The following is a 26646-nucleotide window of genomic DNA, read 5'->3' on the forward strand; positions in this document are numbered from 1 at the left end:
CCAACAGAAATGGCCCTCAAAACTCTGAACACCAAACCAGCTTGGAATTACATTCACTTGCCCTTGGAATGGCCATATAGTTTCCACTGACCTGGAAAACAAACCCAGTCTTTTTCCCACCCAAACAGGACAGCTCTAATTACTCAATACTTCACGAGAGATCCAAAATACTAATTAAATTTGGAAAAGCTCCCCCTGGGCTTTAAAGACTTGGGCACCCAAGGCCCAAGCACACAGACTTCAATGCCTCTTGGCTGCTTCTCCAGGTTTTTCAGGCAGCAAGGCTGTGCTCTGGGATCACTGATCCCAAAGGCCAGCCAGTTGGCCTTGGTAACAAGCGGGTGCTTGTGCAAGCAATGCCAACATAACAGGCAGAGGATGCCAGACATCTGCCTTTGTAGTACAGCACAGGGAGAGTGGTTGTATCCTAAATTCATCTTTCCAATCTGTCTGGGTAGATTCACCTGACTGGTACACATCAGCAAAGTATCTTTCCCCCACAACATCTCTTTGCTCTTAAAAACATACCACGCCTCACACAACCCATGCTGTGACTAGAGGCCATTTGTGAACAGAAAAAGAACAGTATTCTCCATAGACTGAGTTACTTTGCATACAGAATAGCAGTTGTCCCTGAGCTGTTGGCTTTGAAAACACACAGCTAACCCCAGGACAGCCCACACAGCCCTCACTATGCCATTAACAAGGGGCTGTTCATCCATCTCCCCTTGCTTTAACCAGCAGGTCTGTTATCAACACCACTGGTAGCAGCATCACTTACATATAAGCAGCCTGTCTTGCAGTCACCATGTGCTGCTTTCTTTGGGAAAGTTTACATTACAGCTTTTAGAAGGGTGTGGCATGACTACGTTTCATAGGACTAGTATTCTTTTAGGACAATAACGCTTGTTCTAATTATGGCTAGTTATGATTATTTTATAAATATAGGCACATATAAACCTCCCCCATGTTTTCATCAAAAGCTCTCTAAAGATAATGCTTGCGTTAAGGACCTCTTCACTGGGACAAATTGTAGAGGTTCAGGAAAGATGTAAAGGGAAATTAGTATTTTGATTATGGGAAACAACTTGAGGGACCTTTGTTTCTGTTGAAGAGCTCCATGAAGTGTAGTGTATGACACCAGAATTGGCCAATGGACACAGCACCAGATTCAGGCTCAGCTCAAGCTGGCACATGGGGAGAGGGGATTTGCAGCCTCCCACAGTGACTCTGGGGTGACCTGAGTGACATGACTACAGCCACTCAGCTGGCTGGCAATCATTCTCTTGGCAAGCAGCAGCTGGACAGAGGGCCTCAAACAATTAAAAAGAGCCAAGGCACTTGAAGAGCCAGGCACCAGTCACTGTCTGAATAGCCAGCAATGGCCAAATCAATAATTTAATCATATAACCTGGGGCTTAATGGACTGTCAAGTGAGCTGCACAGTGGGCTCCTGTCCACTTCCCCAGAAGCTATTATTTTTCCTTCCAGAATGTTTGTTGAACCAGACAACATATACTGAAGGAGAAGAATGTGCATCATTAATTTGAAATGACCTTTTAAATATAAAGGTATTTTATTTTATATGTATAATTACAGAGAGTCTGAAGTGTAAGAGTCAGATTCAGAGTGGAACTTCAGACAAGAGCATCCACAGTGGGACTGTCACCTCCAAGGAGAGATTTGGGGCTGAAGCAGCTTCAGTGGTTAATGGTATACACTATTAAAATTTGTGAGCACATTCTAATCAGGACAAAGCTTTAACTTTGTCCTGCACAAGTTATGTGCATCTAAACTCCATCCCTCAGGCCTGATTATGAAGCATGAAAGACCAGAGGACTCAACAAATGGCATTTCTTATACACGATTTTTCCTAAGTGTAGCCATACACACTTATTTGAACCATGCCATGAAACACAACTCCATATTCATTGCCACTTTTCTTACACCATGCATACACATGTCAAGACAACCTTGGCAATCCACTCCAGAAGCAGAATTCAGGAGTAGCAGCAAACTGGTGTTAGTTTGATTTTATTTTTTTTAATGATTGGTTTGGTTGCTTTTTAGATTGTGGTGGTGGATTTTCTTTTTTTTTTTTTTTTTCTTTTCTTTTTTTTTTTTTTTTTTTTTTTTTTTTGGTTGGTTTTTATTTTTTTTTTTTAATCTGGGTCTTGAGGAACACTCTTGAAAATAACTCATTCCTATTCAGTAAGAAGGTAACAACAACCTAAATGAAAAATGTGTTCGTCTAGTCGAGAATTCGATGTGAAAAGGACAATCTGTCAAAGACTGAAACTCTAGAACTGAAAGACTTATTCAGAAATATTCCAGCAAAACATCACAGGCACCACAGTCAGCTTAAAGGACCTCTATGTGTCACCTAAATCCAGAGCGTTCTGGCTGGACTACATATCCCACAGACTCTGTGGAGGAAACTTCCTGTGGTGGAAAATAAGAATTTTTGGCTTGTCATCCGAATAAACTCTGCCCCCAAAGCATTGTAAACATCCTCCTAGAATTAGAGCTGCATGAAGTCATCACCTGTGTTGTACTTTAAAGTTGAAGCCCTATTTTCATATATTGAAAAAAAACTAAAAATAAAAGGAAGCTCTTGGGCGCAATATTTTAATACAAAACAAAGTTCAGGCAGGTTATTGTTTCTCCTCTACCTATTGCAGCAAATGCCAGATGAGATGTGATGTATCCTTTATAGGCAGCTTTATGAAACCTTCAAGTGCTATGCACAGCAAAGTCTGCCGCTGAGATTGTGATCAAAAAACCTCATAGAGGACAAAAGTCAGAGAGAGAAGAGAGCTAGGAAATGTTAATAGCATGCCTTTAATCTCATGCTGGCTCTTCATCACCAGGCAAATGGTTTGCTGGAGCTACAGTAGTACTACAGTAGCAGTTTGCTGAGATGAATGCAGCAGCATTGTTAACGCTGAGCTACCATCGTGTTCTTAAGTGTGCATGACTTACTTTTAACAGAACAGCTCAGTTCACGTTTGCTACACAGACAATAGCAGCACTTTAGAACAGGGTATAAAACTTTCAAATCTCCAGAGACGTGTTTAATGTGACAGTAATTCACAGGTTGTTCAAAGCTTACTTTCATTAGAAAAATCATATCTTCCACTAACACAGCCATGGCTTCCCCTACACCACTTTTGGGGTTTTTAAACAGTTGTTCCGTTCATAAACTGGTAGTGGAAGTAACCAGCAAAACGTTTACAGCCACTCCTAAAAATATACAGAGATAGTCTAAAACCTTCTCGAAGTCAATGCATTTAAGTTGCACACATAGCTAGAGAGGAGGAATTTCACCGGGCAGGGAAGAAGAAAATGGCATCATCTGTTGAAGGGCACCAGCCCACGGTTCGCTCGAGGCAGACAGAGGGAGCTGTTGCCATTCAAACGGGAGATGCTCCCAGGCAGGCACACGATTATAGACACAATCAAGCAGTTTGAAAGATGACTGACACCGAAGACCTCATTTACTAAGGGCAAAGCGAAAATGCATCTGTAATTCCCCCCCATTTCCTTCTATAGTTTTCATCTCCTCTTGCAAAAAAGCACCACCAACAACGCAGAAGTGTTGTGCAACATTAAAAATTAGTTTTTCAAGCCTGCCTCAATTACAGCCATTACTGAAGCCAAGCAGATTTGAAAGCATTTATCCCCTGTGTGCCTTATCCCAGTGCAATGGAAGCACCTATCATGGAGCAAATACAGGGCAGACTGAAAGGACCGGGGGGCACTTCCCAATGCTGCCTAAGGACTCCAAGGACCCAGGTTCAAGCTGACTGCAGCAGGCTTGCAACATGACCCTAGCCAAATCACAGCTCTGGGCACCCCCCTGTAGTAGCCTTTTGCCTCCCAGCACTGCTGGTAGCAGTTCTAGATGGGATCCAGCTCCACCCTTCCAGGCTCAGGGAATTTTCTTAGTGACCTATCTAAAGGCTGGTACCTAAATTGCTGAGGAATAAATTGTCTTCAAAATCTAGGAGCAAGAAACTATGAAGATGTGTTCTGGATCAAGTTAGCGTCTGTCTTCTACCTGGCAATTATTTAGGCAAGGGTCATAGAACTTTTCACCCTTCTACAACCTTTCACTCCTGTCATCACTTCTGTCTTACTGGGGAAGGGATTCACCACAGAATGGAGGAGAAAACCAGCACCTCAGAGATGCAGCCAGCAGAATCCTACTGAAGAGCCTAAAGCCCCAAATTGCTCAGTGTTCAGCCAGCCATAGGCTGGGTGGCACAACTCTGTTTGCTTTGCACTTCTTGGCTTTTGCTTCCCAGCAGCTTCATTCAATGAATTAACAGATTTCCCCATGAAGTGCAGCACTGTCCTTGGCCCCAAAAAACTGTGACAAGACTAGCAACAATTAGTTAAACTGGGTATCTGAAAAGCTTTTATTAGGAGGCTCTGTAGCAAATAGACTGCAATCCTCTTAAAGCAAGGAACTCAAGTCTGAAGAGGAAATTTTAGAAACACAGAGAACATGCCAAAGTATTATCTGCTATATTGCTTTTTCTCATATTGGCAAGAGTGTTGTGCTGTATGAAGTGAGCTTTAGCTCAATATTTACAGCAAAGAAAAAAAAGGCCTTGCAAAAATTAATGGGTGAAACACTCAATAAAACAAAAAAGCACAGGAAACCAGCCTGACTTTCTGATCCCTTGTCAACACCACATCCTTGCTAGGCTGCACTCTGCTACAAACAGCAAAGCAACAGAGGACAATAAGAGGGCAGAAATGGTTTCCGATGTTTCGAAGACATCCTTTGGAAGAGTACCAAGATTTGGAAGAGAGATTATTTATTTCTTTTTGCCATGTCTCTGCTTTAACAGATGGAATTCTAGTAATTAGACAGAGGATTCTACTACTGCATGCTCCTATGGAATTTAATGACTGCTTCATTACTTTCTTCTTGCTAAAGTCCTTCAGGTGGGATTCCCCACAGTACTCAGTCTACCTCACCTTGTTACAGCCAGTGGCATAAGACCTCCTGACCTCTGCAAGAACAGAGTGCAGCAACATCCTTGCTGCTCCTTCTCCACCTTTGAATTTGTCTCCCTGCTGCCACAATCTTATTGATGTCAGTCAAATTTAAGCCCCATCTCATGCAAGTACATGGAAGAGACGTACAAAAATATTCTTCTGAGCAAAACCTGAATGCATCCACTGCACAGAGGAGGTTCAATTTCAGAATAGAGTCCAAAACTTTACTTTCTACCCTGTTTAATACTTTGATTTATATCCTCATTAGCCTGGGGAATAGCTCCTATTAAAACTATTAAAGATAATTTTTGCAATAATATCAAAGGATATGAGTAGGCGTAATGATGGTACTAATGATAAAAATTAATAACATTCATTATTTTTAATCATATGTACAGTTGAAATGAATAATCAGGAAAATAAACAAGACATTTTATGCAAACCTAAAATGAAGGGGATGTGAAATCACTATAAATTACACTCAGTTGTCCACTCAAAGTTTAATATTGGGCTTTTGCAGACAAGAAAGTATTCTGCAGGCAGGCCAGATGGCCAAGAACCAGTGAGCAGCATAACAAAGCAAATGTCTGTTCACCTCTTCCAAACCTGCAACCTTGATGCCTCCCTCACTCCAGGATAATGTGGGTATCTGGCACCTTACTGTATATATGAGACACAACTGGACTGGGACGTTATTAATGCTAAACAGCATCAATAATAACATTTCTTCCTTTACAACTATTCCTTTACTGTCTCACTGTCCATGTCTGTTCAGATCTTTAGCATGACACTGTTTCTCACCCATAGGAAGGACAGTGCAGCCAGTGTCTCTACAGACCTTGGCAACAGCACATCCTGGGATCAAGCTCAGCTGTCAGCACAAGCAACCCATGAGATTTCACACAGCAGCTCTCAGCAACGCATGCAGGAAACTCTTCCGACTTAAAGCAAGAGCTCTCCTGCCAGACTGTCATATACAGCAGCTGATTCTTCCAACCATGTCCCCTTCCAGTTATGTAAATAATTCAAAATCCTAACTTGTTTTGGATTTCAAGACTGCAAGACTAATGCTCAGCAAATAAAACAATATGCTTCTCACACTTGTTTCAAAACTCTGAAAATACAGCTCATGATAAGCACTACCTTCATAAATATATACTTAAATGCACCTTTTGGTCTTAAAGTTGGAAAGATCTTTTCTTGGAATGGGGACTTTCATTCAAGTTTTACGAACAAAATGGCAGGTGGGAAGCCAAGCAAGAAATAGATCTCTTAACCAATTAAGTTATTTTCAACAACAGAACTGCAATTTTAGTGCTCTTTACAGGTCACCTTAAAGGTTTTGCAAGAGCCTTTGCTTGATATTAAATCCTCAAGTGGAAGTTATGACAGCCATTTGTAAAATGAAGGGATTTTCTCTTCAGAACCAAACCTAAGCTTTGCTGCTGTCAAAAGCTGTCTGTGTTGTCTGAAATACATATTCTAATTCTGAAATAAGTGATAAATAATACAGCTTTTGGTCTGCAGACAGGTTGCACCTTTCAAATTTTGACTACTCCCACAGTAGCTGTAATATTCCACAACCTCAGTAAAGGGACAGGGAAATACAGGTCACAAAGGACTTTTTTGAGAAATGTACTTTCACTTTCTCCTCACATAAGGTTACAAGGAACAGAGAAAAGTCGGGCAGAGAAGTGAGCACTGCATGCTCATAAAAGCCCTTTTCCCCAGCTGATGAACTGGAGTACCACACACTGAGATTCCAGTTGCTGGCTCTGCCATGTAAACCTTTCCAAACTTGGTCAAGGCTACCAAGAATCCCAGCTGCTCTCATAAGAAGACTTTCCATGCTAGAAATTGCAGAAATTACCAAAAAGAGAATTTGCCTCCGAGGCCACTATAAAGGACAAGTTAAGACTGATTTACATTATTTTGTCAGTTTAACACACCTGAAGCCAGAGGAACAGTTTCACTAAAGCAAATTGCCCACAAGTTGGCAAGGCAAAGCCCTGGGACAACAGTGACCAGGCTATTCCACATCAGCAAAAGCTTTTCACCAGCAAGAAAGAAAAAATCCAGGGAAAAAAATTTCAAACAAGGTCCTCTTACCTCCTGCAGTATTTCACTCCTGCATTCCACCAGAAAGGTGATCACCCCATCCTCATACATCTGTTGTCCAGCACACAATGTTATGCAGAGCTGTGGTCATGGAATCAGCGTGGAAGATGAAGCCCAGCTCCCCCAGCAGCCAAGCAGGAGAAGCTACAGCAGATAGTGCTCCTCAGCCGGGCCCTCCTACTGCATTTCAGCTTCAGCTATGGACTATTAGGGGCTCTAAGGGCTGGCAAGAGCCCTGCAGGGCTACTGGTCTTTGCTGCCTGAGAGCAGGTGATGTCCCTGGGAAATCAGTGAAAACAGAGCATATTTGGACAAAAATCCCTGGCTTTTTGGAGAATCTTCCCACGTATTCCTTGAATGGTTCTGGGAGACACAGCCATCTCCCAAGATATTTTTGCTGCCCAAAACTCAGCAGTCAGTCAGGTCTTCCAAAGTCAAGAGAATTAGTCACTGCCCCGAATCAGGAAGGAGGGATGAAAACTGAACCCAGACAGCTCCAGGGAAAGGAAAGGTCTGTCCAGCCTAAGTTTTATCAGCTGCAGTGCCAGGCTGGGTAATATTCTGACAGTTTGGAAGGGCTCTGGCCTTTGCTCATGTCTGGATTCCTCCTTTACCATTGTCTGAGGCTAGAGGCTTGGCTTTTATGCATGGGACTTCCCTTTTCTCCTGGCACTTGTGGCAGCTAAGCAGTGCAGGAGACTTTGTGCCTGTCCTTCAGGCACACCGAGAGGAGCTAACAATGTGTGTGTCCTCCATATGTCCACCCTCCTGTGCAAAAACCTGACTGTACAAAAAGAGATGCTAAGATATGTTAGGGAGTTCTCTGTGCTTCTCTTTGTTTTGTTCTTTCTCCTTGCTCAATATTTTTCACTTGTGAGTGCCCTGTGCACACAGCTGTGTGCTTTCCAGTGAAATTGCAGTTACCAACATGTCTGTGTGCTCTCACAGCAGCTCTGACACCTTCAGTGCCTGATCCAGTGCTTCTGCCGGTATATTTGCCCCTGAGGAAACCTTCTGGCCTGCCCTAGAAACAGATTATGGTTGGGTTTACTCCATTTTTTGCTCTTAGAAATATCAGTTCCAAGATATGAAGGCACTATATGGCACCCACTGAGCTGAGCAGTTCTTGGAATGGGGGAGGCGACATCCTGGCTGGAACCAGACTAGCTGGTCCAGCCCAGGGCACTGACACCTATTCTAAAACCTGTTTTACAGACATGGGCTCGGGGTGCGGGGGGTGGGGGGGGGGGGGCTGTTTCAGGGCTGCAAAACCCCAGGTCATCTCACTCCAGGAAAGGAGGGCAAATCATGGGCTTTGGGGCTCAAAGGAAGATGTGTGTCCTTGGGCCTCAAGAACAAGAATTGTCAGACCCAGAGAATTAATCCTGTGTTTTCTGTATTTGGAAATGGAGACTGAGTTTTGGGTTTTCTAGGCTTGAAAATGGGCTGTTGAGGCTGTTTTGGGGGCTCTAAACCAGAAAAAAAAAAAAAGGTTTGTGTATTTGGGGCTGATAAAAGGGCTCCTGGGGAAGGGATGGTGTTTGGAGTAGAGACCAAGTCCTGTGTGTTTGGGCTTAACCACTGAGATTGACTCATGTGCTTCTGAGCAGGGGGGCAGGAGTGGGAGGGAAGTGTTGGGTTCCAGGCAGGCAGGAGGTGGGCAGGTGACAGAGACCCTTGCCTGAGGTGGGGGTTCAGTCATCTTGGTCCCCAAAGTTTGGGAGGCCAGCATGCATCAGGCTGAACTCAATGTCTGAAAGAGTCTCTGGGGGGAAAAGACAGTTTTCACACTGTTTTTATATGTCCAGCTCTTAATTCATTGTGTGTACAACAGCTGGAATAGTCATTAAGTCATTAGTTCATATTTAGACAATGCACAATTATGGCAGTTCATATTCCTAGGACAGTGATTGATTTATGACCTTGTCAAAACCCACAGTGCTATAATGAGCAGAAGCTTTAATTAGTTTAAGGACAGGCAGGGCTGTCCCCAGCCAGGAGCAGAGCCAGCAGCAGCATTGTCCTCTGCATAAACAGCCTGGCTTCTTCCTCAGAGATTCAAGGAGCCTTGGGCCAATCTCTCCCCATCTCTTTTCAAGGGTAGAAATGATGTGTCCCAGCACATCTGTGCTGCCTGTTTGGAGATTTATGAGGACAGTGTCACTGGCCCAATTGTCCTCACTCACCACAGATGAACTCACAACTGAACCAGCTCCTCCACCCTTGGAAAAGAAGGCACTTCTTCAGGAAGCAGCCAAACAGAATCCTCAACTTGTTATAGTTACACAATATTTTCTGTGCTTATTAGTTAATTATTAAGTGTTTAATAGGCAGACAATATTTATAAACTAGTAATTAATTATTATTTATATACCTGTAAGCTGATTATTCAACACATACTCAATATTAAACTATGCTTATAATCAAGTGATGTCAGCAATTTATTTACAGCTATGTCAAGAGCCCCTGTGCCCCAGAGCAAGCAGGAGCTGCATTCCCACCCCCATGAAAGTGGTAGGAGCCAGGCAGGATCACACAGTGCACTGGCAATTCCCCAGAACAGGTCTTTGGCCTCTGCATCAGGCAAATATGGAAAATATGCAGGAATATGAGTGGTGTGTTTCATTTTTATAGGTGCTGTTGCCCTTACCAGTGTGACTTTCCAATATCATTAAAATTAATAAGATTAGCAAAGCAGTGAGGAATAGCAGTAACTCTGTTACTTCTCAGCTTTTCAGTTTACAGTTTCACATTTAGCAAACTTAAAAGTTGACTTGAACTAAGGCTGTTGGGCAGTGCAAGACGTTGGTGCATCCATCAACACAATATAGAAACTTTAGGGAGACGTGACAAATGCCATTCATTACTCAACTACAGAACAAACTGCTACAGCATTTTTACAGGTATAACCAAGAGGGTGAAGCTGGATATGCAAGTAGAACACATGAGAGCTCCTCTGCTAATTCTAATTAGTAATGATGGCTGCTGCAGAGGCTAATCACAATAATGAGAACCAGATAAGAGCCCAGGAAGCTCAGCTAAAAAGTAGAAAAACGCTGCAAGTTGAAAAATCTAATTTTAACTGGAAACCCCCCTCCAACAACAAAAACTAGCTTCTTAAATAATAAAACAAATGAAGACTCTGACAAAGATTTTAAATTTCAGGAACAGATGGTCTTACAAAGTGATTCAGTAAGTCCCCATCAACTGCTAGGAAAATGCTCTAAACCCAAGCACTTTCCATAACCTTAGTGGGGCTCTCTGGTTCATTGCAGAGGATTACAAGAAAACATTTTAAAAGAAGCAGGTGAACCTAGTCTGTATAAACTATTGAAGCTTATAAGGTACTATGAGGAAAATGAATTCTATCATGGCCAAAACCCAATGAAATAGTAGAGGACAATCACACCTTGTTTGTGACCATGGCTTAACTGTTGCATCTGCTTCCTGAGGCTGACACTATGGCACGGGATTATAAGTCCTGGGTTAAAACCTCTCCTGTGAAGAAAAAGAGATGGCAAAAATCTGAGCCTAAGAATAATATCTAATAAACCAAATAAAATAAATAGCACACTACTGACTCTGCTGTGAACATCTGACTCATATGGAGGAAGATTTTCTTAGCTGGGAAAGCAAGGTGGTCATTCACATCAGTTTCATGTTATTTTTAAATGTCTTCCAAAGTATCACAGGAGAGCAAGTAGTTAATTTCCCCACAAAAATATTATCAGGTACTTTCTGCCTAACTTTAATTATTTTAATTATATATTTATATGAGGACTAAAAAGTACAACACTTAGTTCATGACCACGACTGAAGTTATAGGAAAGATGAAAATAAGGTATAAATTCAAGGGTGTCTCAGAGTTCACAAAAGAGAAACTGTTTTCTGCCCACTGATAAATATGATTAAAATTACCTGATTGTAAGTATATTTATGAACAATTTGTAAAGAGTGTATATAAGTTTCTCTAGATATAATTATATGTATTGGCAAATGATACTTGAGTTGGAAGAAACAAGTAATTCAATTAAGGCCAAATGTCTCCCACATGCAATCTGGTAAAGTATAATTTGTTATCATTAAGCTATCCTTGCAATTTCAGAAGTGAGAACTATACTTTCATGGCCTTCAGAAAAATATTACAGAAATTAATGGTCCCTAAATAGGTAAAAGGAGTACGTAAAAACAGATTAAAAGCAGTACTCTGCAGACAGAAGAGATTCCTCAATTAGAGATGTCAAAAGAACCTAAATGTGTAGTATGTGGGCATGTAACTTTATAGAAAAGTGTTATGAAATGACTAACGAAGAGATTGTAAAAATATGAAATTATTCTATTCCTTTTCTGCATGCTGGCTGTTATTTTCCCATCCTTTGAGCAAGATAGTCACTGAAATATGTAGTGTGTCATCTTTGCAGTAGGATCTGTTTGAAGCTGCCACCCACACCGTACCTGTGTGGGCAGAGAAGAGACTCCACCAGTGACTGTGGGAATCTGAACAGAAGGGGAACAGCCAGCACTGTGCCTTCAGGGATAAAACAAGTTACTCTGGGTTATCCACTGTGCCAAAGTGTTGGTCTGTGCAGTCTGGCAGCAACAAGGCACAGCAACCTCCCAGCAGCCTCTCAGCTCCACAGCTGCTGCCCATAGCCTTGTAGCCAGCTGTAAATGGGGAGTAACACCTGCCTTGGGGGTGAGAGAAACCAACAGGGAGATTGAGCAGGGACTGAGGAAACTGGGGTGCTTTTCAAAAACCTGAGTACCTGACTTTCAGCTTACAAAGATCTCTTTAACAGCATGCGTTCAGATCTAGTTTGTAAGGTTAAAGTCAGAATGACTTTTGGAGGAACATGAGTATGGTTGGCACAGATCACACATTAGAAAACACTAAATCAAAACCTTCCACTTAAGGAGTGTTGGATACACTGAATCTCCAGCAGCCCAGAAACTCAAATAGGAAGGCCTGATCCTGACCAAAAATACCATATAATTCAAGCTTTCTCATGCCAGGGCTAAGACCACTTTGTAGTCCTGACAAACATTAAATTAAGCAGGACTTCCTCCTGTCTGAGTCTCAACAAATTTCTTTTTGGAGTGTGGCCGAACTGTAAGGAAACTGCAACAAAACCAATGAAAACAAAACAAAACAAAACAAAAAACTTTCACCTACATAATGCTTATTTTGGTTATAGCCAAAGTACTAAAAATGACAATTTTTATAGGCTCTTTTCTCAGGAGCTCCCTTCAGCTTTCTGCATACAAAGGACAATCTTCAAACTCCCAGGGTCAGGAAAACTTCCTTAAGACTTTTGTATATGAAAATGTTTCTCAAGATAATTTAAAAAGGAAATGTCAAGAATATTTCAAAGTAGAATATTGGTTATTAGAGCGACTGTCAGCATTTTTGAATTCCATTTTCATTTGGCAGACACGAGTGCTACTGATCCAGGCTTCTGTCTCAGTAAAACAAAATCATTAACTGAAGCCCAAAGATGAACATCAGCTTCCCAGGAAGGTTAAGCAGGTGGAGTGATGGACATAGACACTCTCAAACTGCAGATAAGTTTATGGTGGCCTCTTCCCATATTTTGCTTTGAGGATCTCAAAAAACTAAAACTTGAGTTTAGGTTAAAATGTATGAAGCAGTAAGACTAACATCTTTTGGCTGAAATTACATGGACTTCCCAATTCTCCTGTCACTTGGGCTGTAGTTAGTCAGATTCTGCCTATTTTCAAGCATATTTAGGATCAATATTTAAACTTCAAGAAGTAGTTGAAATTATATCTATTCACTCTATCAAACACATGAAGGTGTTTGATATTCCTTCTATGAAACACATCCATTACCCTGTCTTCACAGTAGATCTCTTTTTGGGCCAAACTACCAGCAAGATTTCTTTTCTTATTTTTACTACCTAAAAATAATACCTTCACAGGAAAACTCAAGGAGTTAGTCAGAACCTTATTTCTTAAATGTTTGGTGTTATTAGGCTCAGCTATTTCTCCCCCCAAAATCTCAGTAGATATCTTGTCATAACAAAGATGTCCAAAGATACTGATGTCATTCTTCAAAACCTGAACATCTTTTTGGTGCCTCTAGCACTGCTGAAGGAGATAATCTCAGCAAAACTGTGCCCCACCAAAATGCTCTAGGAAGCAGCAGTGAGGCAAGAGGCTGGTGAAGAGTTGCCAATTACAGCCCTACAAGCAGCTCCTTTCACTGGGAGCACAGCAAGTGGATTGGAAGGCTGTAGAATGAGGATCTTGGCAGCCAAGAGGGAAGTAGAGACTACTTTGCCTGGGTGCACGCCTGCTGAAAGCTGACTGAAGCTTCAAGGAAAATCCAGGAAAATCAATAGCCTCTCCTCTCTGAAAAGGTACATAAGAAGAAGAAATGAGACCTCTGTCTGCTAGAGCAGTGCTACTATCAGAGACAGCAAAAATACAACATCTACAGCCTTTATCACAGCCTTTACTATAAAGGATCCCTCCTAAGCCAAGGAAGATGGGGCAGAAAGAAGTGGTGACCCTAAACCCCCAAGTGGAACATGCCATTTCCATTCCCAGTTTGGAAAGCTGTTCTGCAGTGAGGTGCCTGCTACAATGAAAAGACAATCATATCAAATCAACTGGTCAAACAAAGGAAAGAGTCACCCCATGCACAACAGAAGTGAGGGCCTGGCTCACAGCACAGCTGGGGTGGGTGCACACCTTTCATTTCTTGCACTGTCTCTGAGGTAAATGGGGACCATGTAATTGGAGGTGCTGATAAACCCCATTGCACATTACAGCTCTCTCATGAGGGGAAGAGGAGAGGCAGACACTCATCTCTTCTCTCTGGTGACCAGTGACAGGACCCAAGAGAATGGCCTGAAGTTGTGTTGGAGGAGGTTCAGGTTGGATATTAGGAAAAGATTTTTCACCTATAAGGTGTTTGGGCACTGGAACAGACTCCCCAGGGCAGTGGTCACAGCACCAACCCCAACAGAGTTCAAGAAGTGTTTGGACAATGCTCTCAAGCACATGGTGTGACTCTTGGGGATAGTTCTAAACAGGGCCAGGAGCTGATGATCTTGATGGATCCCTTCAAACTTTTCATATTGTATGATTCTGTGATCTAACCCCTTAGGCAGACTGCATACTAAGGGTAGGGATGTTCCTGCCCAGACAGGTAGTAGGCTACCTCTCCAGAAAAACAGTTTCCTCCCACAGGTCATATTTCCCATCTTCCAGCCCTGTGGCAGTAGGCATCCAGGTTTAGGCAAAATGAGGCTCTAAACTATTTCTAGGTACTACCTAGTGCAAGACACACACAGACTCACAAGGTGACGTGTTTGTAGTAGTCCAATTCTGTGATTTCCCCGTCTCCTGCAAAAAATATAACCAACCACACTCTCATGTTGAAAAATACAAGTCAGGATCTATATTTAACTCCTCTCCCATGTGTACATACAAAGGCATTACCAATTTACTGTGCAATTAGATAGGTCATCTAACTTGTCTACACCAATTATTTCTGCTTCTGTTTTTTGTGAACTACTTTAATACTCTTTCTTGATTTTGCTGTATGAGATATGACACAGAAGGAATTTGTCATGCTTTGCCGTTTCTGGAGAGATGCCTATGTGTCTTCTGGTTTATGAAGGCAACAGTTTTCTGGTGTGAGAGACCTGAACAAGGTGTTGAACTTTGATGACAGGCTGCCTCAGTGAGTGTATGACTTGTAGAGTATCACATCAGTTTAAGTCTCAGAGTTGAGGGGTTTTTTTTGTTAGGAAAACTTGCTTTCTTTTCTGGGATCTCTGGACTTTCTGCCAAAGACACTGAGTCCTTTTCTCAGAAAGACTTATGGTCTTACTGGTAGAATTTCTTTCACCTAATGACTTAAATGTCTAAGTTCTGCTTTTGAAGTGATTTAGGCCAGAGTCAGGAAGTATTTTAGAGTCCGAAGTTATAAAGTAGCTTAGTAGAGGGATTATTAAAACAGCCCCTAAATGCTTTCAAATCTGCATCACGGTATCATTTTGAAGAAATGGACTTCCCAACACCCTTTAGTTCCCTATGATTTTGAAAAATTCGAGAGTTCCTAATTGAGGAAGGGGTTATTTGAACATAAAATTAATTTCAAAGCACTGAAACAAACACAAACTTCATCTAGAAACAACAGAATATGGTTGTGATTTAAAGAGGGGAGGGGGAATGAGGTTTATTTTTTACATAAATATGAATACTTTAATGAAAAATATAAATGAATCTCTTTAAAATAAATAATCCATCCTCTATTACTCACTTCTCTGAGTGGTAGAAGAGACAGCAAAACCACGCCTATGTATTTTTAGTCACCCTGGGATTAATTCCCAGGCAGGTCTTTGTTTACAGTGCTATATTTACAGGGAACAGCCATATGGAATAGGGATATTCCTCCTGACAGCTTCTCTGCTTCCCTCAAAGCAACAGAGGGAGGGACTACTTCGAAATAATGCCTCCTGGATTTCCAACTCCCTACGAGCTCCATCGCAGGTGCAAAGGCAACACCTGCCCCAGTGCAGCCCCTGTGCTCCTCACAGCTCACAGGGGCCAGCTGGGGCCACACGCTGCTGTGTCTTGGCAGGAGTGCCAGGACAGGCACAGGGCTCAGCTCCTGCCCCTGGGGAGGCACGGTCTAGATCGTGGCCCATCACTCACATCTCGGTACCATGAGGTGCAAACCAAGCACATGTGTGTCCCTCCTTTCACCTGGGGGAAGCCACTGGTTTCAAGGTGTGTTCATTGCCCACCATTTAGAGCACTGTCATTTCCTAGGGCAGAAGATAAAAATAAATTGAGTGTATCAGTGATAAACATGGTATCTTCTGAAACTGCTGATCTTCATTTTACATATCTGAATTCTTAAAAAGACCTGCTGTTTGCTCTTCCCAAATCTCCTGTTAAGATCTGATCTCTGAGCCCCCTTTAATCTCATTTGTAGGCTTGGTGTACAGGAAGGGTTTCTTCCATTCTTTCCTGACTGCAAATGCAAGGTCAGAGCCCCATCTCATTTCCAGAGAGGCAAAACTAGCCAGACCAGACTTTTGGAAGACCCCCCATGAATATTTTAGTCCTACATTGGGAAGTCCAGCCCTTGAATATAAGGTCTGGCAACTTCAGCTTCTCTTAAGGTGGTGGAACAGAACTGACTACCACATCAGCAATTTTTACATTTTAGTATTGCTAAAATACTGTCATTTACAGCTGTGCAGTGACTGTCTGGGTGGCTCACCACAGATATCATAATTGCTGGGGAACAGATGGGTATGACAGGGGCCCTGTGGATACTGTCTATTACCACTGCATTTTTCTATGCAGGATTCAGGTGTTATTAGTAAGAAAGGATGAGTAGAGCTTGGTAGCTCTGGATTCTTCTAATTAAATAAAGCAAGATGAGAAGTAAAGCCTCCCTCTAAACTGTCCCTTTGTTGTGGCACCATGAGGACAAGTCCACTAGAGTGCCTTGTTCCTGCAGAGAAACCCATGGAGCAGCACAATGAGAGCAGTGCATGCAATTGCCTAAAAAGATACAGGTAGTCCAGACCAGTGGCTGATTATTTTCTGCTGTTGTTGCCCTGCCTTTACTTCATGCTAGGGATACAGTGCAGAGACATTATCACCCACAATCCCGGGACACATTGTACATTTTAGAAAAAGCTTCCCCACATAGGAATTTTTCTCTACTTTGCTAAGATGAGCTTTGCCAGCCAAATGTTCAATCTTGTTCTAAAAAGCCTGACATCTGACCCTGTTGAAAATTTAATAGTTTTTTTTTTTTAAAGTTATGCTGAGCTGCATAATAGAGGGGACACTGTCAAAAGTTGTCATAGAAATGGGGAAAGAAAGCAAAAAATATAACAAAGAAAGAGAACAGATGCCACTGGGGTACATGAGGTCATAAACCCCTGTGCCCTATCCTGGTGAGCAGTATGGAGTGACCTAAGCCCTCACAGGACTCAGGCAAATTAAGAAATACAGAACAAGCATCTGAAAATCCCTGAAATGCAAAAAGTAGGTTTGACTCTTCAGAAAACAGATCAACACTGCAAATATTCTTAGATTCAGCTGCCTTCAGTGAGGCTTCCCAATGCAGAACCCCTCAAAGAACATTAACTGTGATTTATCTGCCTGAAATACAGCTATTTCCTTTGTGTAAATGGGCTTCAAAGGTATTTTTCCCATTCAGGTGAACAGACAAAATTTCTCTGAGCTACACATGGAAGTTGAAAAGACCCTTCTCTAGTCAGAACTTTATGTTGACCATAAAGTTTGTGAAGTGGTTCCTCCTCAGGTTATCACTACAGGATAAATATTTAATGTAAGAAATTATTTCTAAGCTATTCTGCAGGTGACTTTGCAGATGACTGAAGTGATTCCTGCATGGATCTACAAAACCTTTTGGCACTGGGTCCTTTATATTCAAATAATATTCACCAAATCTGCAGGACAAACTTCTCGTTTCCTTTTCTTTGGTATGCTGGACCACTGCAGGCCACTAGTTTGCAGGTATCTTTCTTAAAACTCTCAAGAAATGTCTTAGTCCTCTAAAGATATGAAGGGAAGGAGTCAATATGAGCTGTTGGCAGGTTGTCAGCCTGATGGATGATTTGGGTTGTGGAAAAAGGAGTGGGAAAAGCTGACTGCAATAGAAGGAGGGGGGTTCTGTATATAGAAGCTTTGACTTCCATCACTGCAGTTCCGTAACAGCTGTGGAGGGTGCTGAGCACACCACTGGGACTTTGTAAGGGCATGCTTTCAGTGCCAGGCTCAAAAAAAGAGGAACTCCGTCAAACCAGTGGCAGCAGACACTAGAAATGAAGTTGGAATATGGGACCTGGTTTGGGCCTTTTGTGTACAGAAATGTCTGGGTCTGCACTTCAGCCAGCATGGAGATGAGATGGAGGAGGACTAACCCACTGAACCACAGTGGATGATGTGGTCCTGAGACAGAGAATGCCAGCAGGAGACACGAAACTGTAATGTGATAGCTAGACTGGTCTATCTGCTACTGCAGGAAAACACCAGCCAGCTGTGATTTCAACAGAACCATCCAGTACTGCCAAATGATGGATTGACAGAAATTTCCTCTAACCAGAGACCAGGGGAAAAAAAAAAAAAAAAAAAAAGGAGCACCATTAGCACTTTCCATTTCCACTGCTCTTAAAAGCAAGTAAGCATATATTATACTGGGTAAGATAAGCCATGGAAGGAGCAAGGGTTCAGAAGTCACCTGTATGCTTCTTGCCTCCAATCATAGGGTTTTTTTGCCATTCTCCAGTTATTAGATTCTTTGCCCTACCACATTTCAGAAAAAGTATTAAGCTATTCCAAATTTAACTTGAAAATTAAAGCAAACTAAAATGACACTGAGAAATCCTAAGTATTTTACTCCCAAATGTATTTCCCACAAGCAGATTTTACTGACTTAAAATACTCTATACATGAATTCTGGCTATGTGATTTAATAAATGCCCCACAGGTTGGTTTGAGTTTGTTTGTTTTTCTCATAAAGGACTGTGCTGCCACTGCCTTCAGTTGAAGAGGATTTCAGCTATTCCAGTGCAGAGCTAACTCAAAAGCTGTTTTTTGCTGATAGCAGAAGATCTGTAGTCCTCTGTGAGCTCACCTGCAATTCAGATGAATGTCACATGCTCTTAGATAAGCACAAAGTAAAGAATTTTTTTCTATCAAAGAATGCTTTGGGAGAAAAAGAAATAGTCATCTGGTAATACTACAGTATATTTATTTATTTTTTTTTTAAAAAGAGCCTTTCAGTTTGCTTTTACTCCTCATGTCAGTGAAGGTCTAGGGAAGGAACAAGGTACAGGATGGTAACAATCTGGACATCTCAACTTGGTACGTTGGTTTGCGATTTTTTTTTTGTTAGTTTTTGGTTGTTTTTTGCTGATTTTCTTTTTGAGTTTTTGTTATTGTTCTTGTTGTTTTGTTCTGTTTTGTTTTCTTTAAATAAATACTTCTGTCACTCAATTCCAAATGACTCTTCCTTTCCAAATGTTCATTTTCATCTTTAAAACATCTTAAAACCTCAAATACCAAAGAAATAATAATAACAATAATAATAATAATAATAATAATAATAATAATAATAATAATAATAATAATAATAATAATAATAATAATAATAATAATAATTTTTTTTAAAGAGAAAGTTTTCTCTAAACTATTTTAGTTGACTAAGACTTTATATTGTGTGTGTTTTGCATTAACCTAAACCAGAGGTTTTCTTTTTAATCCTGAGTAGCATGGTATGGGTCTCTACCCATGTGTGTGGCTACCCTTTTCCCAGCAGAATTAGTTAAACAACTCACAGGATCACAGCTTAATCAAAGGGCTCTGTCGAAGTATGAGGGAATTCATTACCTCAGTGGCAATTAGTTGTGCATTTTCCCACCTCTCCTGTTTACTGTAAGAACAAGACAGGACCTGCAAACACATCTGTCTAAGCTGAACTCGTCACAATAAATGTCCAGAGCTACATGCAAAAGAAGGCTTAGGAACAAAGCATCTTATTTTTAGTCACTGAGAGGTCCTAGTGACAGGCTGCTATCATGGCAGTTCCTTTGAGCTGAATCTGACATATCTCTCTTGTCTAAACCACTGAGATTTTCAGGCACTAAAAACTGATGGACAATTAAGAATGAAAAACCAGAATCATAACATTCGGTAGTTTTTCATAATCATACAGCAAGACTGAGCTTTTAAAGGCCAAAATCTATCTGCACAGAGCAGCAAACAATGTTGCCTGAATTTTTAGAGAAGCCTGATGACAGTGAGAAAGATCTCATTCTCAGGAGAGGGAGCAAATGGATGCTCAGCAAGAAGAGGATGAAGCAAACTCAGTTGAGCTGAAAAAATTTTGCTGCCTGCATTTTGCACTGAAGCTTTAGTACATTTGACAGGTCATTTTTACCAGATTTCCTCCAATCAGTTTAATTTCTATTGAATACACAAGCACGAGTGCACATTACTGTTTCCATGTGTTGCATTCAAGATACACTTAGCAAAGGTTTTTAAAAACATCTGTGAAAAACAGTGCTGAAAAGTAAGAATATCTGCTCTAGAAACAAAGCGCTGAAAAATTTCAATCTATAGTGGGGAAATCAGTATTAATTTGGGATTTAATTATTTTAATTAATTTCAGGTTTAATTTTGGAGGAGAAGGCAAAACACAATACTCTGTGCAAGGTTTCTGCTGTCCAGACCACATGCACACCAAATTCTTTCCTCCCAAATTTAAAATGCACAAAACTGCTCATGCCTCTGCCTAAATCACAGCTCCAGACAAGGACTAAGAAACACCTAAATTCAGACAGCAGAAGCAACTTATACGTGATTGATTCTCAGTCCTAGATTTTCTTTCAGTGCAGATCAGTATAATCCAGGTGAGCAGAAAGGGAACACAAGGTGGAGAATTCTCAACTTTTTGTTCAGGGAGATATTTTCTACCTGTCTTTGGGTAAGCAGAGCAAAATCCTCTCCCTAAAGGGATTGAGGAGTGCAGTCCTTGCTGCCTTGCAGGGAGCCTCGTGTTCTCAAATCTCTCAAGCACTTTGGAAAAAACCACCTACAGAAACATTAAGCCTTTGCTTTTGAAACTTCTTAAGAAATCTGAATGCTCACTTCCTATTAATTTTAATTCCTTTCAAAGTCCCTGGAAAGCCAGAAAGCAGTTCCCAAGAGATCCTGAGTGGAGACAACTTTGAACACACAATCTCCTCTGAAACCAATTTGTCAGCTGCCACAGACCTGCAAGATGTGCCCATACTGCCATGACCAGCTTGGCTTTTCAGATGCCTCTGATGCTGTAAGAAAAACAGATGTTACCCAACACTGAATATTTTAGCCTATCTCCTCAGCTAAATAATGACTAATGGGAGACAAGCATTTTGTGATTTTCCCTCCAGCTATGGGTGCTGAACTCCTGGGAAAGCAGCACTGGAATACCTGAAATGATTCTCCCCAACATGGTGTTGCAGCATCCCATCACATGTACAGCCACCCCCACCTTCACACTGATGGAACAGCTGTGCCCTGCAGTGTCCCCCTTCACAACAGAGTCTAATGTAGCCCCTAAAACACTGATTTAAGCCCTGAGAGTGGCACAGCTGCCCTGTCATGGATCCACAGCTCCCAGTGTGGAAGCACTGAGCCCTAAAAACCTTGCTGTAAAGCCATGCTAACAGGCAACCCTAGTCCTGCGTCCATCTGGGGGATGGGGGTTATTAAAGGAGACTTCAGTCATACCCTACTGAGACAAAAAGCCCGTCCCATTTAGTAAAAAAAAAAGAGTGAAGCTAATAAAAATGTCTACAATACCTGGAGAATAGGTCCAATGGCATTTCCAGGATTAGGGAAAAACTCTATCCATGGTGCTGAGTTTTGTGGTGAGAGAAGCGTGCTGCAGGGAGACTTAGAGAGAATATTATAGAAAATAATAATACAGAACTTCATAAAAACAAGGTCAAGAATTTTGATATCTGATAGCCCAGTTGCAGTCAAATCGACAAAAATAATTTTTGATGCTTTATATGAATGAAGTCAATAAACAAATATACAGTGAACCTAGCAGCCAAGAGCAAGGCTCAACCACCTAAACAATTGCCAAACTGTGAAACAAGTTACCCTTTAACCTTTGTCTCTATTTTATGTGCTTTATATCTATAATTTGCAGCAGAGATAGAGTAGATGAATCTGTCCTAGTTGTAGCTTGAAATGCAGCATTATTACTAGATAAAATACATTTGAAAGGAGTCAATTAAGATTTTTAGAAACCAGGCCCCAAAATTAAAGATAGATAAACATCTTCTGTTACAGACCCCTCTAATTTGAGGAATGTTGTTGCCTAGGCAACCAGCTCACAGTGTATCTGTTCAGACTATGCTGGCTGTTTTAAATAGAAATACCATCCATTTAATGCACAGCTGATTTTTTAGCAAAAGGTATACATGTGTAATGCACACCACCAGATCATGTATTTGTTTCACATTAGAAGCTGATATGCTCATGTGGTGCATGAGCATATTGCAGAGGGGAATATGAAGTGTAAATCTAAGGACAAATGAATAAAAATGTGATGGTGCTGGAACAGCAGTAAAGCCTTATTAGCTGGGTGGGACTGTCAGCTGCACAGAGAGCCCGGCATGTATGTAATTGTCCTGCTGATCTCATCACAGAGATGCAAGGAATAATTGAGCGGTGCTGGAGGGAGTGTGTACAGCAATCTCACATTGCTTCATTATATCCAATTAGAAACTGGTCAAGCAAGTGCATCAAATGACTTTACGTTGCCACTTGAAGAGCTCCTGGCTAAAGACAGTACCGTGCAGGTATGTAAAAAGATTTCCTTGTAAAAACCACTCCCCTGATTCCAGACCTAATGTTTCTTCAGGAGCTGGAAGTGCTAGCAAATGGCGTGGTGTTACACACTGTTGGCACCCTTGGCAAAGGCATCACTGGAAAACATCCTGGCAGCAGCCAAGCACAGAAGGAGGAGGTGTTCAGAGTAAGGCTCAGTACCTTCTGTATAGCTGGGTATGGCAGGTAATGATTTCTGTGAAGATATAAAAAATTTCCTGGACAAAGCTGCCTAAAACATGTAGAGTGTTGCATTAGTAGGCAAAATAAAACAAATCAAGGAAACCCAAGCCAAGAAACAATCCCCCTGTACCCCCAAAACACGCTCACTGCTTGGTTGCAGTCTTGTCATCTTTAAATATCAGCAAGTTTGCCTCCTGAAGAAGTTGGAACCGGGGGATTACGAGACCCCGCAGAAGAGGCTGGGCTGTAAGCAATCACAGTGACTCGTGGGACTTGTACCGATGGGCACTGCAACAGTCAAGCTGATGAGGGAGAATCAACTTTTATGTGAGTTTCTACTTATCAAAGTAGACCCATGATCTTTGCAAAAGCATCACTTCGTGAGGTGATGCCGAGCTATTTGCTTCTTGGAAGGCATGTATCTCTTCAGCCCTTTGAATCGCTACCAAATCCCACTTGCTGCTTTTGCAAGGAAAGACTTTCCACATGAAGACAGAAAGAAGTGGTTGGCACGGAGAAAGGAGAAAGTCCCTTACCTAATTCTGCCTTGTATGGTTTTTAAATGGCAAACTGCTTTCATATAGCCAGTTAGCCGTGGGAAGCCTCGTGCATCTTAGAAGATGTCAAGAGACTCAAGGCTGTTCTAGGCAGAATTAAGAGTAAAATTCAGAGACTTGAGTATCCCTGTGTGAATATCAGTTAAATTCTGTGTAATGCCTCAAAAAAGTAATGACATTCCAGAAGTATTTACATTCTTTTCCAGTTACTTGAATATACTGCTATATATTTGATGCCTGGGACTTGGATAATGCACAGTAGTTGCACAAGTGTAAGTGGGCAGGCTTAGCTGCAAGCATCATCCCAGCAATTAAGTCATTTCCCCAAATCTATAAATTCTACTTCAGAGTTGTTTGGGTGACATTGCTCCATTGATTCTACCTTCTACAGAAAGCTTGCAAAGCAAATCAATAGGACTGTACATCTGGAGGCACCAAAAAAAAAAAAGGAAAGAAAAAAATAATAAAAAACCCCACCTGCCATAAAAACTACTGTGCTAAAATAAAAGTTTGCTAGGGAACAAGATTATGCTAAGACACTGAGATAATTGAATTGATTTATTACCAATTGAAAAAGGTTGTAAATTACATTAACCTCAGATTTTTTGTCTCCAAACATCATTATATAGCCATCTTTGTTTTCCTCCTTGTAATTTTTTATTTGTTTATAAGCCTTATTTGCTAATAAACCCCATACGCTTATAATAATTTTCCCATCCTGCACTGAAGGTAAGGAGCACAGACACAAGGAATATTGAGAAATTTAGTAGAAGTAAATGGCTAACTAGCTTATGACACACACATTGGTTAGGTAACTTATGATCCTCAGAGTGCAGATACTCAAGGGTTCATTTCAAATAAAGAAGATTTAAATTTCATTCCTTATTTGATCTGAACTGAATTCTTCCACAGATTATTTATAATTTAATTGAATTTTGTAGGGAGATGGAGGTTCTGACCTCTGTTTATTTATTCTATTTTGCTATTTAACTTCAGTTTGCTACAAAAAACAAGGACAAGGCTGTGACAGTTCACAGAGATGCAATTTATCTATTGAACTTAGCTTGGCATCTGTTAGACACACAAAGAAACAAAAGAAACTGCATAAATATTCATCAGCAAAGAAGTCAACCACGATGCAGGATTTGAAGCATTATATGTTATTTTTATAATGATAATAGTGATTCATCAGCCCTAATGATACCTCAGTACATTGCCTGACTGATCTTTTACTTGTGTACGTATAATTTATTTTTCCATTTCATGTCCTGCCTATCATTTGTTCCCAAAATATGGAAGTAGATTTACATAATAGAATTCTGCTCGGTAGTACTGGACAGGTTGGAGGTTTTTCTTTCAGGTATTTCATTTGAATAAAGTCTATAATGTGACAAGTGGAAGATGGCACTGCCTTACAAACAGCTAATTGGGGGAAGAATTGTGGTTTAGACATTAGGTAGCACGGACTGAGCTTTGAAATCTATCATCACCTCCCAAGAAAAAAATACTTTTTCAGCCTAGTTTCACGAAACAGCTTTATTTGTCAATTCTGTTTATCCTTACAAATGAATCTTTTAATGACTTGTTTTTCTGCATTGCATATCTGCCAGAAGACAGAGAAAAACTATCCTGCTTTACAAAAAGGCAGAGTTCAACTTAACATCTTATCACCACAGCTGTCGCAGCTGGGATTTTTAACACAGTGAAGAAAGTCCCGTTTTTAAAAGTGCAATAGGTCCTCTGTCTGAATGGCTTTCAGTAGGTACCTAAATCACTCAGAGTATTTTCATGTATGCCCGAAAGCCCCTGAAAGCTGATGGGGAAAGATAGCTCATTCTTCTAGACACAAGGAAAATTCTGACCTGAGCTCATGCATGTAGAAATATTCTACAATGAGTAACAAAATGCCTACAAATCATCTGGGTTCCATTTAAAATTTGAACCAAAGGCTTCTTGATTTGTTGGAAGAAGGCAAAGGGAGAAACACAGAAATGCATTGTTGTAGTCAAAGGACTGCAAAAGACTGGGACAGATTTCATTCTAAAAAAATTTGCCCTTCCTTTTCTATAAAAAGAGGGGGGGAAAAGGGGGAGCTCTTACTTGAAACCACCAAATATGCAAGAAAAGTCTCTTCAAGGCAAGCTGCAAGGGGTGGTTGAAGATGACAGCTGGAGCACCAAACGGTCTGCAAAGAGGTGAGATACAGCTACAGTCTGCAGGCAGGCTTAGTTAATCTCTGGCAATCCCAGTCCTGAGAGCAGTTAATGGATTGAATTGTACTCACTGGGAGGATGGGCAAGCACAGGAATCTCAGACCTCAGGGGCTTTCACGTCCCAAGACGACAAAGCCCCAAGCAAACATGGTTGGATGCAGTTCTGGCCTTGCCCTGAGTAGGAGCTTGACCTCTCCCCCCAGACCTACACTCCCTAAAGGATCACAGCACACAAGTCAGCAACAGGGAAACCCAGTATATTTCTGCCATTGGGATTCAAATTCCCCATATTTACAATATAAGTTGAATGATTTTGGTATCCCTGTAAAATGCCACTTTTTCTTGTGGAAAATAAATGAGATTTTGATAAGCAGTGTTGGCAAGGTCTGCTCATTTCAGGTCTCTTGGGAGAGGCTCTCCCTAACAGTCTTGTCCTGCCCAAACTCACTCCCTTGAAATAAATTCTTTACAGTCTTGTGTTTTCCCTCAAATTACATTCAGCATCACCAGGGGTCACAGGGTCCCTCCAAGCGCCATCCTTGTGGCTGTGGCTCCTTGCCCCTGTTCTTTGCTGAACTCTGGAATGGGCTACATGGCTTTAAACTGAACAGAGTATCTTGCATAACTAATACACATCTCTTTCCCTCTGCTCATTTCAGAGAACACTTGTGCTTATTGCTTGCTTGGTTAGGAACCATGAAACCAAACAAAGTAGGTCTGGGACAGACCTCATGGGATCATCTCATCCATTACCCCTTCCCTAAGGCTTACAGAGTTAATAACGGAACAACAAGCTTGCAAACTCCAGCTGCCAGGCTTTGAAAGTTTGGCTTCTCCTAAAGAAGTGCACTGCTCTTGTCAACATGGGAGAATCTGCATGTGCTTGCTGATCTGTGCAGAGATTAATTTTAAAGCGTACATTGTGCTCAGACGGCCCAATGCTACCATTATATGCATCAGTAAGTTTCATATTATGCAACTACTAGCACTTATGTTCAAAGAAAGCACTTTTTTTTCCCTCGTAACAAAAGGTAGTTGCTGTGGTCTCATTATAAAACTAAAGCTATGAAAGATAGGTCCTTGTGCAGCATCATAGTCTGCCTAATCTGTTAAAAAGCATTTATTATATTGAGGAAAGCATTGGTAATTTACTGCACTTC

The 26646-nt window shown here is 41.2% G+C and overlaps 1 long non-coding RNA gene across 2 annotated transcripts in view; it reads right to left on the reverse strand.

Annotated features, from left to right (window-relative positions):
• LOC148224031 (uncharacterized) overlaps positions 1–26646 on the reverse strand; it is a 297652-nt gene that overhangs the window by 257841 nt on the left and 13165 nt on the right. The window lies entirely within an intron of this gene.

Source organism: Sturnus vulgaris, chromosome 4 (genome assembly GCF_052056855.1).
Source record: "Sturnus vulgaris isolate bStuVul1 chromosome 4, bStuVul1.hap1, whole genome shotgun sequence".
Lineage (NCBI taxonomy): Eukaryota > Metazoa > Chordata > Aves > Passeriformes > Sturnidae > Sturnus > Sturnus vulgaris.